The sequence below is a fragment of the Hemicordylus capensis genome, chromosome 5 (assembly GCF_027244095.1).
Source record: "Hemicordylus capensis ecotype Gifberg chromosome 5, rHemCap1.1.pri, whole genome shotgun sequence".
NCBI lineage: Eukaryota > Metazoa > Chordata > Lepidosauria > Squamata > Cordylidae > Hemicordylus > Hemicordylus capensis.
Window position 1 is genome coordinate 184,406,951 of NC_069661.1, and position 17,786 is coordinate 184,424,736.

Below are 17,786 nucleotides of genomic sequence, written 5' to 3' on the forward strand. Positions count from 1 at the left end.
CTGGATATTGTGACCTATTTACAGTATAGGAATGACAAAACCTATGATCTAATTTAGGAATGACAAAACCTATGATCTACAACTGTAATTTTTGCTTTGCTCCAAATAGAAGATCAAAGGTAAGGTCAACATGGAATAAGAGGGGACAAATGTCCCTGGGATGCATGGACCTGGGGCCACCAAAGGGTCCGCTTGTCATCCTCAGCCCCACACCTGAACATTCAGCCAGCGCACAAAGCACTCTTCAGTTTTGAGAGATTGACCAGAGGTGTTTCCAGGCCCTTTGAGAGATTGACAGTGGTGCTCCCTTCCCAGGGAGCCATGCTCCCTGTCTCAACATGCTTCTGATTTGATACTGGTGGGTATGGGGTGTGTAGCTGCTGTGGGGGCCACTATGAAGGCAGGATGGAAAGGTGAATAGGTTTAGCTTGGCGATAAAGATCTTAAGCACGATTTATTATTTGATAACTGCTAACACAACCACTGCAGCATTATTAGAAATTTAAGAACTGTCACTCAAAACCTAAACTATCAATTATTTTTTTAGTTCTTAAGTTAAAACTTAACCTTAAAAGCTTCACAGCGAGTAACTGATAGTTCCAAATTCTGATTCAAGAAAGGAGGGGCATGTACTAGCCCCCTCACAACTCTGAACAACTCCGCTGGACGTGAGCTCACAGATGCAATACGGGCAGACAAGAATCGCTTCTTTGCTGCACATATTGCCTGAACATGATCTTTAAATGCGTATATCGTAATCTGTCTGACTGATGTTGAGTCTTTCTCCACTTGCGCTCCAGTCGCCTACCTTGCCACTTCAGCCCCCATAGATCTTCCATGTAACAAGAGGCCAGTTTCGAAGTGGGTCGGAGAGGATGCTTAGAAGCAATCATGTCTACTGCCTGGGTTAGTTGGCTATTCCAATTCTCCACCAAGGCATCAACAGGATCACTGGCAGAGCAAACACTAAATCCTTCCAAGGCTTCTTGAAATCCTATTGGATCCAATAACCTTCTTGGGTGGACCATGCTAATAGGCCCCTCACTCCTGCGGAGGTGGGATATGATTGTAAGTCCAACCTTAACCAGATGGTGGTCTGTCCATGACAATGGGGACAGGGTTAACTTTAGCAGGTTAGCAGGGTTAACTTTCAAGTGTGGTGTTGTTGTTTTAATGGACCCATCCAGTTCGGGCCTCTGCACATGCGTGGAGGTCATGCGCAGTGGCCTGAACTGGGCCCAAATGGGCCTTTCCTATTCTAGTGGGGATGGGTGGAGCTGTCATTGCCACCCACCCCCGCAGCTACTGAAGCCAAAGGCGGCAGCACTTTTAAAGGTAAAAATTCACTTCCCTCCCACCCCAACTAGTTTTAGCAAAGCCCCTTGCTCCCCCTTTACTTCTAAAGGCAAATCTTACCAGATTCCCCTTTCCCAGTAATTATCAAGCCAGCCTGAACCAAGCTTGGTTTGAACCAAACTGGGCCCAGCTCGAGTGTGTACAAAACCAAATCTGATTCGGCTCAAATCGTCTTTGATTAGAGCCAAACTGGGTTTGCAGTTGTGTGCACACCTCTATTCCTAAGCATATTGTGGTGTGTGCTAATTTAATTGGCAGATTTAGATCTGTGTTTGTCACCGCATATTTGCATAAATATACTTGTTTTACATCCTTACATTCCTGTGAGTTCAGTTGCTGTTTGGGCCCTCAAGAACCCACGTATTAAAAATACTCATAGTGTCATGGTGTGTGTGTAGGAATGAAGCTTATCTTGCAGCATGGGGCTGGGTGGCAAAAGGCCTTTAGATCCAGACTCCAAAATTACCTAGTCACTCTCTGGGTGACAGCAACAACAGATACTGGGGAGATGCTATGCTGAAGTGAATAGGGACAGTTGCTCCCCCACCCCACCCGCCAAATGTAACAGAACCACGGCTTTTTAAAAGTGTCCAGTTAGCAGGATTAATAGGTAACTAGCCAACCCCGCACAGAGCATCTGTGCGGCGCTTTGGGGATGGCTGTTTCCCCCTCCCTCTTAATCTTGCCTCGGTCTCTCCTCTCTTCTTCTTCCCTTCGGCCCAGCGCTCTCCAGCCCTCCTCCCCTCCCATTCCTCCCCACACATAGAGCTGTGGGTGGCCAAGCAGGACCCACTGCCGCCGTTTTTTATCTCTCCCTCCCGTCCACCTGCCGCTGCCACTTTTCTCCCTCCTCCACCTGCCCGTTGCCCGCCACCTCCTTTCTCTCCCCCTGCCCGCTGCCCGCAGCCGCCTTTTTCTCCCTCTGCCTGCTGCCCGCCGCCGCCTTTCTCTCCCCCCTCCTCCACCCACCGGCTGGCCACCACCAGCACTTTTTCCCCCCTCTCTACGCCTCAATCGTCCTCACTTCAGAACTCTCACAGCGTGTCAAGAGAGTTCCGCCACCAAATCCTAGGCACGCATGTCCCAAGAGAATTAAATATATAGAAGGTAACGTGTGCCCTCAAGTCGGTGTCGACTCCAGGCAACCACAGAGCCCTGTGGTTGACTTTGGTAGAATACAGGAAGGGTTTACCATTGCCATCTCCCATGCAGTATGAGATGATACCTTTCAGCATCTTCCTATATCGCTGCTACCAGATATAACATACCAGCGGGGATTCGAACCAGCAACCTCTGGCTTGCTAATCAAGTCATTTCCCTGCTGTGCCATTAGGTGGCTAGCAGGGTTGATAGGTACCCTTAACTTTGAGATATGCCTCCTTGTACTCATGAGTTAATATCTAACAGATTTTGAAACTTGTTTTGTTATTTCCTTCTCATGCTTTAAAAAATATTTGCTTTGACATTAGTATCAAATGTGGGGGAGGGGAAGCATACCCACCCATACAAATCTGGCTCCAAGTTCTCAGAGTGGGAGCTTATAGCTTATCTGATTATATTCAGATTTGTACATTTCAGAAATATACTTTAACTGCCATTGTTCACATAAAAGAGAAAACTGTGCTCTCCTCTGGAATAAGAATGGGAATGCACAGCAAAACATAAAATTTACAGCCTATATCAGACCAACACACAGTATGCAGCAGCCAGTTGTAAAAGCAGCTATAAATGCTAAACCTAAAGGCCAGAGAGTCCAGAAAACTAGAAGTTCCCCAGAGAGTGCTTTGACCGGAAGCCTAACATTCTTAAAAGATATCACCCCTCCAAAGTGGCTTCTTTGGGCTAGTGAACAGATTACTCTTGGATGCCCCCAAATGGGATAATGTTCCCATTTTAAAAAATAAAATGTATACTCTCTCTCTATAGATATAGATATAGATATAGATATAGATATAGATATAGATATAGATATAGATATAGATATAGATATATGAAATGTATGCTCTATTTTAGCTGTCCTTGAGCAGGAACTCCAGTGTGCATCTCACACAGAGCTCTGGATCAGAACATATATTTTCTAAATTAGGGACAAGATTACAGGCAAGATGGCACTAAATACCAGTTTCAGGGGAGCAACAGCGGGAGAGAGGACATGCCCTCCACTCCTGCCTGTAGGCTTCTCGGAGGCATCTGGTGGGCCACTGTGTGAAATGGGATGCTGGACTAGATGGGCTTTGGGCCTGATCCAGCATCCCATTCTTATGTTCTTATATTCTTATGTTCTTAACCGTTGGCAGGCCTGACTTTAGGGACACCAAAACAGGAGACAGCTTGGGATGCCAGACTTAGAGGGTGCCAGGCATTTCAGCTATTCTTAACATTTCAAAAGCTTCTATACAATTAGTGCAAACACATTTATTCTATTTGCTTCTATATAGAGAGATTTATATATCTCAGTATTTAAATGTATTCTCCTATATGACAGGCATGAATCATGCATGCAGATGGTGCATTCGTGAAAGTGACTACAAATTCACAAATAAATGTGAATCAAAATTTGAGTGAATGAAAAGGTACAATAATGGTTTTGACACCATTTCCTCTAGGTCTGACCCTGCTGTTAATAATATATTGGGCCACTTCATAAAATATGAACATGTCCTAAACTGACTGGCCTGTCTTAAATGCATGGGATAGGAACATGGGTGTGTAGGTCCCCACTCCCACCCAGAGCACGAGTACACCATTTCCTAACCAGGTGGATGGAAGTCCATTCAAATCACCCTAAACTCACAAATTAGCCATGCTTGGGTGACTGGGAGGCAATGTATCAGTTTGAGGGGAGACATGTGCATCCCCATGCATTTGAGGCCTGTTCAGAGACTCATCCATACCAGCCCACTGTAATGGGAGACAAAATCAAAGCAGCTGACAATGGGAAGCTCTCCATTGTCAAGTCCAAATTTTCCATTTTTCTTCACTCTGGAATTTCCTCTCTGGTTTGCACAAAATCATAGCCACACCCAACAGCAAGTTAAACTTCTTCAAGTTAATCAAATGGCCAACTTACCCTCCAGGAGAAAGGAAGAGGCAGTACTAAAAAGAAAACTAAGACAGGAGCAAAGCCTCAGACTTATGCTTTAAAATATCCTTTATTATTATTATTATTAGTAGTAGTAGTAGTAGTAGTTGTTGTTGTTGTTGTAGATTGCCTGATGCATTCCATAAAGGTACCTGACGTGAGGACAAAGGATCTTTGTGCATCTTACTCTGGTATTCCAGTTTAAACTCCCTAGTGAATTAATAAATTTCAGCGAATATTTATATACCACTTTTCAACAGAGGTTCCCAAAGCGGTTTACATAGATATAAACAAATAAATAAAATGGCTCCTTGTCCTAGAAGAGCTCACAATCTAAAAAAGAAACATAAGGCAGACAACAGCAACAGCCACTGGAGGGATGCTGTGCTAGGGATGGATAGGGCCAGTTGCTCTCCCTCTGCTAAATACAGAGAATCACCACTTTTAAAGGTGCCTCTTTGCTCAGTTAGCAGGGGAATTGTTCAAACTGGTTTATTAGAGGGTTTTAAAAAAAACAACCATGCATATCTACTAGTAGCTGGCTTGAGTGCAATTTTATCACAGAAAGATGGGCCAAACGTTATAGCATTAAATAAATTGTTACTGAACAGGGAGATAAGATTGTCATCTACATGAAGTTGTGCCTTTGCAGTGGTGGTTTCTAGGATACAGAAGCACCACTTTTGAAGGTGCCCTCTGAAAGAAGCCCATACCCTTGACCTTTTTAGAAAGCCAAATAAAACTTATTTTATTTCATTTTATTTAAACTGAATTACCCTGTTTTCTATGTTTTACAGTAAACACACTTCTGCTTGTTTTTATGTATGTGCTTTGTATTTGATGTTATTGTTTTATTGATAAATTTATTTTTATTGGTTTAATCTATTGTACACTTCTTTGAGGACCAAAACATGGTAAATACATGGAAGCAAACAAAACAAAGAAACCACATTTTTGAAATAACTAGGGATGTGCATGGAACCAGTTCAGTGCTCCTTTTCTGGAGCACCGAACTGGTTCAAAATGCTGGCGTTCAAGCCAATTTGGAGGCAGGGGGGTTACTTTAAGGGGCAATGAGGGTGCCTCTTACCGGCCCATCCCTGCCCCACTGCTTCCCCCCACCAGTGCTCTCCAAAAAAGTTGCAGGGCTGCAGCATTCCTCCTTGCAGCCCCATTCACCGTTGCCCCACAAATGGCAGACACACATGCACATGGCATGCACGTGCATCAGCCATTTGCCTGGTGGTGGTGAACAGGGCTGCAAGGAGGAATGCTGAAGCCCCGTGCTCATGCTTTTTGTAAGAGTGCCGCTGGGGGGAAAGTGGTGGGGCAGGGATGGGCAGGTAAAAGGCACCCTCCCTGTCCCTTAAAGTAACCTTCCACCTTCCCAGGTATGCACCTAACCAGTTCCATACACATCCTTAGAAATAAGGATGTTCAGATATTCATCTGAACACTAACAAATGCTAGGTCAGGGGTAAGCAGTTTCAAACCATATCTTGAGAAGACAAGGTTCACAGTAGAGGAGGTAGCAAGCTTTTCTCCTTCTTTCCTAAAAATGACAGCAAGCAAATATATAAATAAATGAACCAACAAGAAACAAAGGAGGAAAGGACAAGCTAAGTTTGTTAGGGCTAGTCTTTTCTAGGGTTTGATTTCCAGCTGGATAGAAGTTTGTTTTTGACAGAGCAGTTTCTTTCAGTTGTGCCTTTCTAGGTGAGGTGCGGGTGGGGCACTAGCTGCAGATGAGTCACAAGGATTGTAGGTGGGAGCCACATTACTGAGGTGCCTCAGCTTGAAACCAGCTCTTGAGAACAATAGGCTCAGAACAGGGGAACCTTGCTCCTTGGAAATTTGCAAATCGGGTTTGCAAACTTGGTTTGCAAACGGATATCTAAGGGGGTTTGCATGGAGTTTAGCAGGGAAGTGTGAGGGGACACAAGTGGTCCCTCTTTACCAGAAAGGAGAAGTCCAGGACCCTCAGGGTAGCATTCTTTCAAGAGCTACCTGTTCCATGCGCAGGGCCAGCAAGACAGGCGGATCAGAGGGGTCTCAATGCATGGATGAGACAGTGGTGCCAGGAGGAGGGATACCTTTTGGAGTAAGCAAAGTCTGTATAGAAGGTATGGGCTCCACTTGAACAAAGATGGAACCAGAGTACTGGCACTTAAAATCAAAAAGGTTGGAGGGAAGCTTTTTTTTAAAAAAAAATTATTATTAAAAATTTTATACCACCCTTCCAAAAGGCTCAGGGCCATTTACATTAAAACACCATTAAAATCAATTAACAATTAAAACAGAAAATTATAAAACTGCATAAAATAATAATTAACAATTAAAACATCATAAAACACCAATTAAACAGCCAAAACAATTTAAAAACAAGTTTTAAAATGCTGAGAAAGCTTGGTTGAAGAGATGTGTTTTCAGAAGTTTCTTAAAAATTGTCAGAGATGGGGAGGCTCATTTCTTAGTAGGGAGCGCATTCCACAATCTTGGGGCAGCAGCTGAGAAGGCCCGTCTCTGTGTAGCCACCAAACAGGTTGGCAGCAACTGGAGACGGACATCCTCAAGTGACCTCAATGGGCGGTGGGGGACATAGCGAAGAAGACATTCTCTTAAATACCCAGGGCCTAAGCCGTTTAGGGCTTTGTAAGTTATAACTAGCACTTTGTATTTTGTCCGGAAACCTATTGGCAGCCAGTGTAGCTCCATCAACAGGGGAGTAATGTCATCTCTCCGAGATGACCCAGAGACCAACCTGGCTGCAGCATTCTGAACCAAATGAAGTTTCTGGACTACGTACAAAGGCAGCCCCACGTAGAGCGCATTACAGAAGTCAAGTCTGGAGGTTACCAAAAGATGTACCACTGTTTTGAGGTCATTGATCTTGAGAAATGGGCACAGCTGGCATATCAGCCAGAGCTGATAGAAAGCACCCCTGGCAACCGCCTCAACCTGAGAAACCAGGGAGAGGTGTGAATCCAGAAGTACTCCCAGACTGCGGACATGTTCCTTTTGGGGAAGTGTGACCCCATCTAGAACAGGGAGATCAAAATTATCTCTGGAGTTCTGACCCCACACAATAAGTACCTCCGCTTTAAAAGTACGCTTTTAAAATGATAGCTGGGGGATTGCCAGTAAAAGGTGTTATCTGGTTCAGCAAGCAAAATACCCTAAAGTGTGAGGGTACAAACATTTCAGATAAACCAGAAGGGGACAGAATAGAACCAGCAGGCAGAAATACATGACAGCTGGTAAAGAAAAAATCAAACGACAGTAAGGGAGATAGCACACACCAATGCCAGGTAAGAGACTCAGCATATAGGTGTTTACAGGGGCGTAACGATAGGGGGGCAGGCAGGGCATGTGCCCTGGGCGCCACCCCGGCGGGTCACGTGGGGGGCACCAAAAAGTGGCATCCCCCCACCCCCCGGATCGCCCGCTGAGTGTGGCGGCGGGCGTGCGGCAGCGATTCGGTGGTGGGCGGCGGCAGCGGGTCACCCGCCGAGTGTGGCTGTGGCTGGTGGCTGGCGGCGATTGGCTGTAGCGGCCTGAGCGGCGGCGGATCGCCCACCGAGGAGTGCAGTCAGAGCGACGCCGAGGCCTGCCGTCTAGCCCGGCGTCGCTTCTGCGCAGTTGGGAAGCAACACTGGGCCAGACGGCAGGCCTCGGCGTCGCTCTGCATGCACTCCTCAGCAGGCGATCCGCCGCCGATCGGGCCGCTACAGCCAATCGCCGCCAGCCACCAGCCACCAGCCACCGCCGCACTCAGCGTGCGACCCGCAACCGCCCACCACCGCTGAATTGCCGCCACCGCCGGCGATCTACCACCTGGGGTGCCGCCGCGCCGGCACAGGTATGTGGGGGCCGGGGGGTGGGGGGCGGGGGGTGCCATTTCAGGGCCAGAGCTTGCCCTGGGCGCCGTTTCCCCCCGATACGCCACTGGGTGTTTATATACCAATGTCAGAAGCCTCCAAGCCAAGATGAGTCAGCTGAAGTGCTTGGTTGCTAATGAAAACATAAATATAGTGGGCATAACAGAAACCTGGTGGAATGGTGAGAACCAGTTGGACACTGTTATTCCTGAGTACAAACTCTACAGAAAGGACAGGGAGGGGCAGATTGGGGGTGAAATAGCACCATATTGTAAAGAAGGGATAGAATCCATAGAAAACCTAGGAGGACCAGTGTCCTCCACAGAATCAATATGAGTGACAAAATGAGGACTGAAAGGAAATGTGTTACTAGGGACATACTATCGCCCTCTGGATAAGATCACTGAGAGTGATCTGAGGTTGAAGATGCAAATCAGAGGCATCAAAGAGAGCTGTAATAATGGGCAATTACCTTCACATAGACTGGGCAAATTCATGTGCAGGTATTGGCAGAGAGGCCATATTTCTAGACTTGCTAAATGACTGTACCATAGAACAGTAAGTCATGGAACCAACCAGAGAGAAGGCAACCTTGGACTTAATCCTGAGTGGTGTCTAGGACTTGATGCAAGATGTCAGAGTTGTGGAACCATTGGGGAATATTGTGATCCAATTCATTTTATATGCAAGTAGAACATTGCCAAGGAAGTCCATCACAGATACATTGGACTTCAGAAGAGGAAACTTTTCAAAAATGAAGGGACTGGTAAAAAGGAAGCTGAAAAGGAAAGTCACAAGAGTCAGATCACTCTAGAAAGTATGGAACATCTTTAAAACCACAATAATAGAAGCTCAATTGGAATGTATAACAAGAAGGAGGAAAGGTACCACCAAGTTCAGGAGGACACCTGCATGGCTAACTAGTAGAGTGAGGGAAGCTGTAAAAAGAAGACTTCCTTCATAAAATGGAAACCCTACCCAAATTAAGAGACTCTGGCAGGAGGCAGAGAGAGCCCCTATGGTGTGTCAGTCTTGAAGACATTGAGATGAAAGGAAAGAAGCCATTGACATCAGGCTGCAGCAGAGGGTAAGGCAAGCAGCAAAGCTCCTCCATTGGCCTGAGGAGATCCAACTGTCATCTAGTCCCTCCTGTTGGAAGTGAAGGACCTTGCGCTGTCTCTTGTCTCAAAGACAGTGGAGGACAGACTATTGAGTCAGAGGGCTAGAGGGTCAAGACATTGGTCATCCCTTCTCTACTGCTCTGACACTATCCCTTTGGAATATAGATTGCTACTCTTAGGGACTAACTTGCTTACTTCCTGCTTTGCACTTCCTCTTTCCTCTTCTCTTCCTGTTCCTTCTACCTTGCAACATGCAAGCTCCTCTCCCTGCACCATGTGTGCAGAAATGCAGAATCCATCCGCATCCAGCTAGCTAGCTAGATTAGAGATCCTAACTCCTCACTTTCCTATCCAGAATGGAGTTCTCTAATAAATATCATTTATATTGATTTGAAACTATGAACTGGCTCCAAGTTACTTTACTCTCAGCATACATGCACACCTAACTAAATTCTGCTGTGTTGTGCCTCTGTGCACTTTGCTATAATGAAAAAAGGGTTTCTCCTACCAGAGAGAATTCCCAACACCTCCCCTCTGAAAAACCAAGATATCTTCCACAGCCAGTGTCATCAGGCTGCAACAGAGAGTGAGGCAAGCAGCAAGGCCCCACCTTCAGCCTAAGGAGCAACAAATACCTTTGGACCCAGGGGCATATCTATAGGGGGGGCAGGGGGGCACGTGCCCCGGGCGCCACTTGAAGGGGGGGATGCAATTTCTTAAAATTAAATAATTAAAAAAAATGGCCACCAAAAACAAAATGCCCACTGGGCATGCTCAAATGGCCTCTGTGAGGCCCTAGGGCATGCCACGCCTCACAGAGGCCATTTGAGCATGCACAGTGGCCATTTTGTTTTCAGCGGCCAATTTTAAAATATATATATTTTAAAAAATGACCACCGCACATGTTCAAATGGTGCCTGTGAGGCCCTAGAGGCCAGTGGGAGGAGGGGGAAACTTTGCAGACCCCCCCACAGCCTTTAAGATGTCCCCCAAAGGGGCTACAGGTAATTTTTTTAAAAAAAAATTAATATGTCACTGTACACATATTCAGATTGGCACTATGTACAGAGAATAAGGGCTTGTGAATACTGAGCTGAAGTTTATGAGCTAAGATTGTATCCATTTGCTCTTACTTTGCTTCTTGTGATAAGTGAGTTAAATGTGATGTCTTAATAATATGGCTATTAATGGTCAGTTTGTCTTTGAATCAATGTGAAATCCTTAGTATTAAGGTCCACTGGGAGTTTCTTGCTCTTTCTCTCATTTTTACTGTCTTTCTGAAATACTAGAATATATTCCAAGCAGTGACACTGTTTACTCTGCATATCATTTAATTATTTTCAGAGTATCTGGGAAAAGTCAAATTCTCCGTTTATTTTTAAAACTTATGTAATCGTGATGCTACAATGCATAGCAGAGAATTAGACAGGCACTTCTTTTAGTTTTTCCAAGTACAACTCCGCATAATATTTGGGGATTTCATGAGCCCCAGCATACTGAAATTTGTCATTTTCCAGCATTTTAACCTGAGCTATCCAAACAAATTAATGATAGCCCCACAATTTGGATAGTTTTAAAAAATAAATCTGAAGTGGTAGATAGGAGCTTGACCACATGTATGATATTGGTAATTTTTGTAATTTTTTAAATTTTTAAAATAAAAGTTTTCTGAAACATGTGTGTCAGTCAGATGTATGTTGGGGGGGTGGCGGGGGGGTGCAGCGGGGGGGGCGCAATTTCAGTGCTTGCCCTGGGTGCCGTTTTCCCTAGTTACGCCACTGTTTGGACCTTCCCCACTGACAACTCCCCCTCACACACACTTTTTACCTTTTGTTTGATTTTTTTAAAAGATTGTGAGTTCTTTGGGGATAGGATTATTAATTCTAAAGAATGCTGCAAGCCATTCAGAGCCTTTCAGGAATAGCGAGATATAAATGTAATGAATCACTCACTCAATCAATAAAATAAATATAAGGGAAGAAGAAGGGATGCAAAAAGAGAGTTTGAAGAGAATATAGCTAGAAGTGTCGAGGGAAATAACAAATACTTCTTTATATATATCAGAAATCTGCCAGGGAGGTGGTTGGGCCCTTAGATGATGTGGGCATGAAAGGGATTGTTAAGTAGGATAAGGAGATCGCAAAGAAGCAGAACGAGTTCTCTGTCTTCACAATGGATGATACTGACCATATACTGAGCGGTAGACACAATCGCACCTAAGCGTCCTCTCCGACCTGCTTTAAAGTCTTCCCCTTGGTATTCAGATGAACTGCGGGAGCTGAAGCGGCAAGATAGACGTCTAGAGCGCAAGTCTCGGCATGTCTCGGCATGAATCTGATAGATTGCAACACAGAGCTCATTTGAGGATCTATGCTCTGGCAGTGTAGACAGCAAAGAAGCGGTTCTTCTCTGCCTGCATTGCTTCTGCAAATTCACGTCCAGCTGAGTTGTCTATGGTTGTGAGGCTAGTTCCAAGGCTCCATACTGTCTCCAATGCTTTTTAACATCTACATGAAATGATCTCTCTGCTGGGAGAGATCGTCAGGAAGTTTGGTCTGGGGTGTTATCAATATGCTGATGACACCCAGATCTTCTACTCCATTCCAACTTCATCAATAAATGGCATGACCCCGCCTAATGGCATGACCCCGCATAACCCCTGCTAACTGGGCAAAGAGGCACCTTTTACCGTGGTGATTCTCTTTATTTAGCAGGGGGAGAGTAACTGGCCCTATCCACCCCCAGCACAGTACTTCCAGTGACTGTTGCTGGTGTGTGTCTTATGTTTCTTTTTAGAATGTGAGCCCTTTGGGGACAGGGATCCATCTTATTTGTTTTATTTCTCTTTGTAAACCACCCTGAGCCATTTTTGGAAGGGCGGTATAGAAATCGAATTAATAATAATAATAATAATAATAAGTGCCTGCCTGGAGGTGATATTGGGCTGGATGAGAGATAACAGACTGAAGTTAAATCCAAGCAAGATGGAGGTACTGATCCAAGAGATGGCTTAGATCTGCCTGTTCTGGATGGGATTGCACTCCTCCTAAAAGATCATGTTCATAGTCTGGGAGTGCTCCTGGATCCCAAACTCTCCCTGGTCTCTCAGGTTGAGGCTGTGGCCCCGAGTGCTTTTTATCGGCTTTGGCTGATACGCCAGATATGTCCATTCTTGGAGATTAGTGACCTTAAAACGGTGGTACCTATGCTGGTAACCTCTAGGCTTGACTATTGTAATGCACTCTATGTTGGGCTGCCTTTGTACATAGTTCAGAAACTACTGTTGGTACAGAATGTGGCAGCCAGACTGGTCTATGGGTTTACCCAAAGGGACCATATAACACCAATTCTAAAAGAACTGCACTGACTGTCGATAGGTTTCCAAATGAAATACAAAGTGCTAGTTATTACCTATAAGGCCCTTAACGCCTTAGGTTCAGGATATTTAAAAGAGCACCTTCTCTGTCGTGAACTCTGTCACCTATTAAGATCATCTGGAGAGATCCGGCTACGGGTGACGCAAACTCGTTTGGTGGCAACTCAGGACCGGTCCTTTTCTGTGGCTGCCCCAGGGCTTTGGAACGCACTCCCTGCTGAAATAAGAGCATCTCCTTCTCTGATTGCTTTTAGGAGGACCCTGAAGACGAACCTGTTTTCCCAGGCCTTCAACTGAGATTGTATTTTTTAAAAAAATTATGTGTTTTTAATGTGTTTTTATCTATAATTTTTATCTTATAAAGAATTCTAAATGTGTTATATTGTATGTTTTAATTCTATAAACCACCTAGAGATTTTTATACTAGGCGATTTATAAATTCAATTATTGATGATGATGATGATGATGATGAACTGGGCAAATCTGAGGTAATCTCAAGATGTTCTAAACTGTCTTGAAAAACTAAAATTTAACATATCACAAGATGGCATCCACCCAAGAGTTCTGAAGGAACTCAAATGTGAAATTGCTGATCCTCTAGCAAATATATGTAACTTGTCCCTACAATTAGGCTTCCCAGAGGACTGGGAAATAGCTAATATAACTCTGATTTTCAAAAAGGGATCAGGGGGGGATCCAGGAAACTACAGGCCAGTTAGCTTAACTTCTCTGCTGCGTAAATTGATGGAAAGCATACTTAAGGACAAAGTTATTAAACATATAGAAGAACAGGCCTTGCTGAAGGAGAACCAGCATGGCTTCTGCAAGGGCAAGTCTTGCTTCACTAACCTTTTGGAGTTATTTGAGACTGTCAACAAGCAGGTGGATAAAGGTGATCCAGTTGCCATAGTATACCTAGACTTTCAGAAAGCTTTTGACCAAGTTCCACACGAAAGGCGCTTGAGTAAACTTAGCAGTCATGAGATAAGGGGACAGGTTCATGTTGTTGGTAATTGGTTGATAGACAGGGGGGAAAGGGTGGGAATAAATGGACATTTTTCAGAATGAAGGGAAGTATGAAGTGAGTGGAGTCCCCAGGGATCAGTGTCAGAACACTGGGACCAGTGTTCTTTAACTCTTTCATAAATTCTTTAACTCTTTCATAAATTATCAAGAAGTTGGGGTAACCAGTGAAGTGGCCAAATTTCTAGATGACACTAAACTATTTAGGATAGTGAAATCCAGAACAGATTGTGAGCAGCTCCAAAAGGATCTCTCCAAACTGGGTGAGTGGGAGACAAAATTGCTAATGCAGTTCAATGTAAGCAAGTGTAAAGTGATGCATATTGGGACAAAAAAACCCAACTTCACATACACACTGTTGTGGTCTGAGTTGTCATGAACTGACCAGGAGAGAGATCTCGAGGGGTCATGGTGGACAGCTCATTGAAAGTGTCAACTCAGTGTGCGGCAGCTGTCAAAAAGGCTAATTCTATGCTAGGGATCATTAGGGAGGGGATTGCAAATAAAAATGCTAAGATTATAATGCCCTTATACAAATCTATGGTGCAGCCACATTTGGATTACTGCATGCAGTTCTGGTCACAGTATCTTAAGAAGATAGATAGATAAAGTTTATTACAATCATAGACCAGTTAAGTATCTTAAGAAGGACATTGAAGAACTGGAAAAGGTGCAGAAGAGGACAACAAAGATGATCAGGAGCATGGAGCACCTTCCTTATGAGGCAAGGCTACAGCATCTGGAGCTCTTTATTTTGGAAAAGAGGAGACTATGAGGAGACATGATTGAGGTGTATAAAATTATGCATGGAGTAGAGAGAGTGGACAGAGATAATTTTTTCTCGCTCTTACACAACACTAGAACCAGGGGTCATCCCATGAAACTGATGGCCAGGAAATTTAGGACCAACAAAAGGAAGTACTTTTTCACACTGAACATAATTCATCTATGGAATTCCCTGGCAAGAGATGTGATAATGGCCACTAGCTTGGATGGCTTTACAAGGGGCTTAGACAAATTCATGGAGGACAGGTCTATCAATGGTGGCTATTGGCCACCTCCAGCCTCAAAGGTAAGATACCTCTAAATAACACTTGCAGGGGAGCAACAGCAACAGAGAGGGCATGTTCTCACCTCTTACCTGTGGGCTTCTCAGAGGCATCAGATGGGCCACATTTTAAAACATGGTACTGGACTGGATAAGCCTTGGGCCTGATCCAGCAGGGCTGTTCTTATGTTCAAAGGGTGAGTTGGATATCCAGCTGTTGCTGAACTACAACTGCCATCATCCCCTGCCACAATTTACTCTGGTTGGGGTTGATGGGAGTTGTAAGTCAACAAAAGCTGGAGAGCAAAGGCTGCCTACCCTTGTGCTAGGTAATAGGGATATGCGAATCAATTTGGGTACAAAATGATTTTTACCCAAATCTACCTGTTTGGGATGATTTGTGGACAAAACAAATCACCCCTGTGCTAGCTGGCCAGTTTTGGGTACAAAACAAAACACCCAGATTTTGGACCTGAAAAATTTGTAGATTCAGACCTCCATTTTGTAGTGATCTCTCTTGCTGTCTCCATTTTGTGTCTCAATTTTTTTTGAAAATCCAACCCTCCCAAGCTTCAGATTGGTGACTTACAGTGTGCAATGATTGGCTGGTTCCAGACTGGCTCATCTCCATTCAAATCTTGTGATGCCAGGGGTGACTGACCCCACGTTGGCTAGGGGAAGGGTCAAAGAAGGGACATATGTGGAGGGAGTTCAAAGGAGGGATTTTCAAATGTACTTAAGGAGGCAGCCCACCACCATTCTGCTTTTCTGCCTTATGCGAGGAGAGAGAGAGAGAGAGAGAGAGAGAGAGAGAGAGAGAGAGAGAGGAGCTTTGCTTTGCCTTGCCTGCTTTTTGTTCCTGCTTTCCTGATGGAGGAAAAGAGATGAAAAAATTTTTCACCCCCTTCCTGCTGCTAAGAAAATCACTCCCTGAGCCTGTTGTCTGTATGAATTGATTTGGGTACAATAGGATTTGTACCCAAATCTACCTCTTTTGGGAGACAAAACAAATGTGCTAGGTGGCCAGATTCGGACCCCAAACAAATCGAGGGTGATTCAATGTGGGTACAAATCAAATCGAAACAATTAATTCATGCACATCCCTACTAGGTAATCAAATTATGAGATTCACATACATCCATATGTGAACCTGCCCAACATCATAAGGGTGAATTTATGAATAGGACAATCTTAATTAAATTCAACACAACTCAAATAGTCCAGTAAAAGATCAAAGCAGTGTCAATTTAAGAATATTTGAGATTTTAAAACACAGCTAAAAGGATGGAAAATTTGTCTGAGATGTTTAGCACTGAATCCCAGCCTTCCTCTATGCAGAAAACCCACTTTCACAAACATATTTTAGCCACTGTCAAATGACAAAGATTTTGATATCTTGATCTGAAAAGTATTGAAAAGATTGCTTTCAAAGATCCAGACAGATTTGTTCTTAACTCATCTGTCATTTAAAGGGTTCATTTAAAGATGTCCAGTATAATAGGGAGACATAAAATTTGCAGTTATCATTGCAATTACATACAATACACAAGACATTTCCTTCTGTAGTGTATTGGTGTCATCCAACCTTTGCTCTTGTCTTATAAAAAGGAACATACAAACCAGCATGAAACAGTCAATAGCATTTCTCCACTTACTTACTTATCAGGAAAGTTTAAAGCAAGCATTCCCTCATTTATTGTAAGAGGCTTAACCACTCATGGAGCTTAGACTTCCCTCCTGCTCAATATCAAAAGCTACTGCACTAATCTCTAGCACCAGCACTGCAGAGAATTTACTAATCCTGACCCTCCAACTGAGCTAGTATGCTGCGGCACTTTTGTGTATCCTGTTATTGAGAATTTCTTTAAGTGTTCATTGATTAATGACTGTGTTGTGAGAGGGAGATTATACTGTACATATTTATTGAGGAACAAGAAGCACAGAACAGGTGGGGCAATGTTTTTATTTTGACCAATCAGTGGGTGAAATTCTGGATGCACACTGTCAGGTCCTTTGGTGGCTATTGCACTCCCCAAATATTAATCCATAAACACTCCAAACACTTAACACAGAGTGGTCTCCTTGTAGGCCCAATGCTATCTGTGATATTGGTTTTAAAGGTGTTGGCATGTCTTTACACTGATAGCAAACTTGGAATTAAGTGTAGACACCTTTTTAGAATCTTTATCATATGTGATGCTACAGGAGCTAGTTACTTCTGCTCCAATTTGCCACTGCAGCATATAACCTCCCTATGCAAGATGGAACTCTTTCCACTCAGACCATACAATGAACTTTCTTTGGGCCAGTTCAGACATCAAGCAGAACTATGGTTAAAGCTTGGTTTCATATGAAATCCCCAAGCCTAAGGAGCCTGAGTGTCCCCCTCCTTTCCCTGCCCACACAAGTCTCCAAGGAATTCCACTTCCAATTTAGCTTAGTATTATGATCCAACGTCTTAGAGACATTGAGTATCAACGCCTTGTCTCCTTAGCAAATAAGATGCGGCTCTCCCATATATCTTGGTATTTCCCTCCCTGCTTGAAATCATCCTGCTAAATATCTCTCCACGCTCCATCTGGTTAAACTGAGGTCAGCCTTTGCAAGAGCCAGGCTGAATGTTTTACCCTCTGCCTTGCTCCTTAGAAGGTTTTGCAAGGATTCCCCTGTTTCGGGGCTATGTTCTTGTGGAGAGGGCTGTTTAGAAACAGTTGCTCATGTGCTTTTGTACTGCCCTCTGTTTTGTGACTCAAGGAAAGAATTATTGACCTCCCTATTTGATCAGTTCCCAGGCAGGCCTGACTCATTTTATCTTAATGTATGTCTTGCTGATGTTAATGTGGGTATTACTAAACTGGTTTCTAAATTTTTATATGGGGCTATGAAACTGACCTCTCATCAT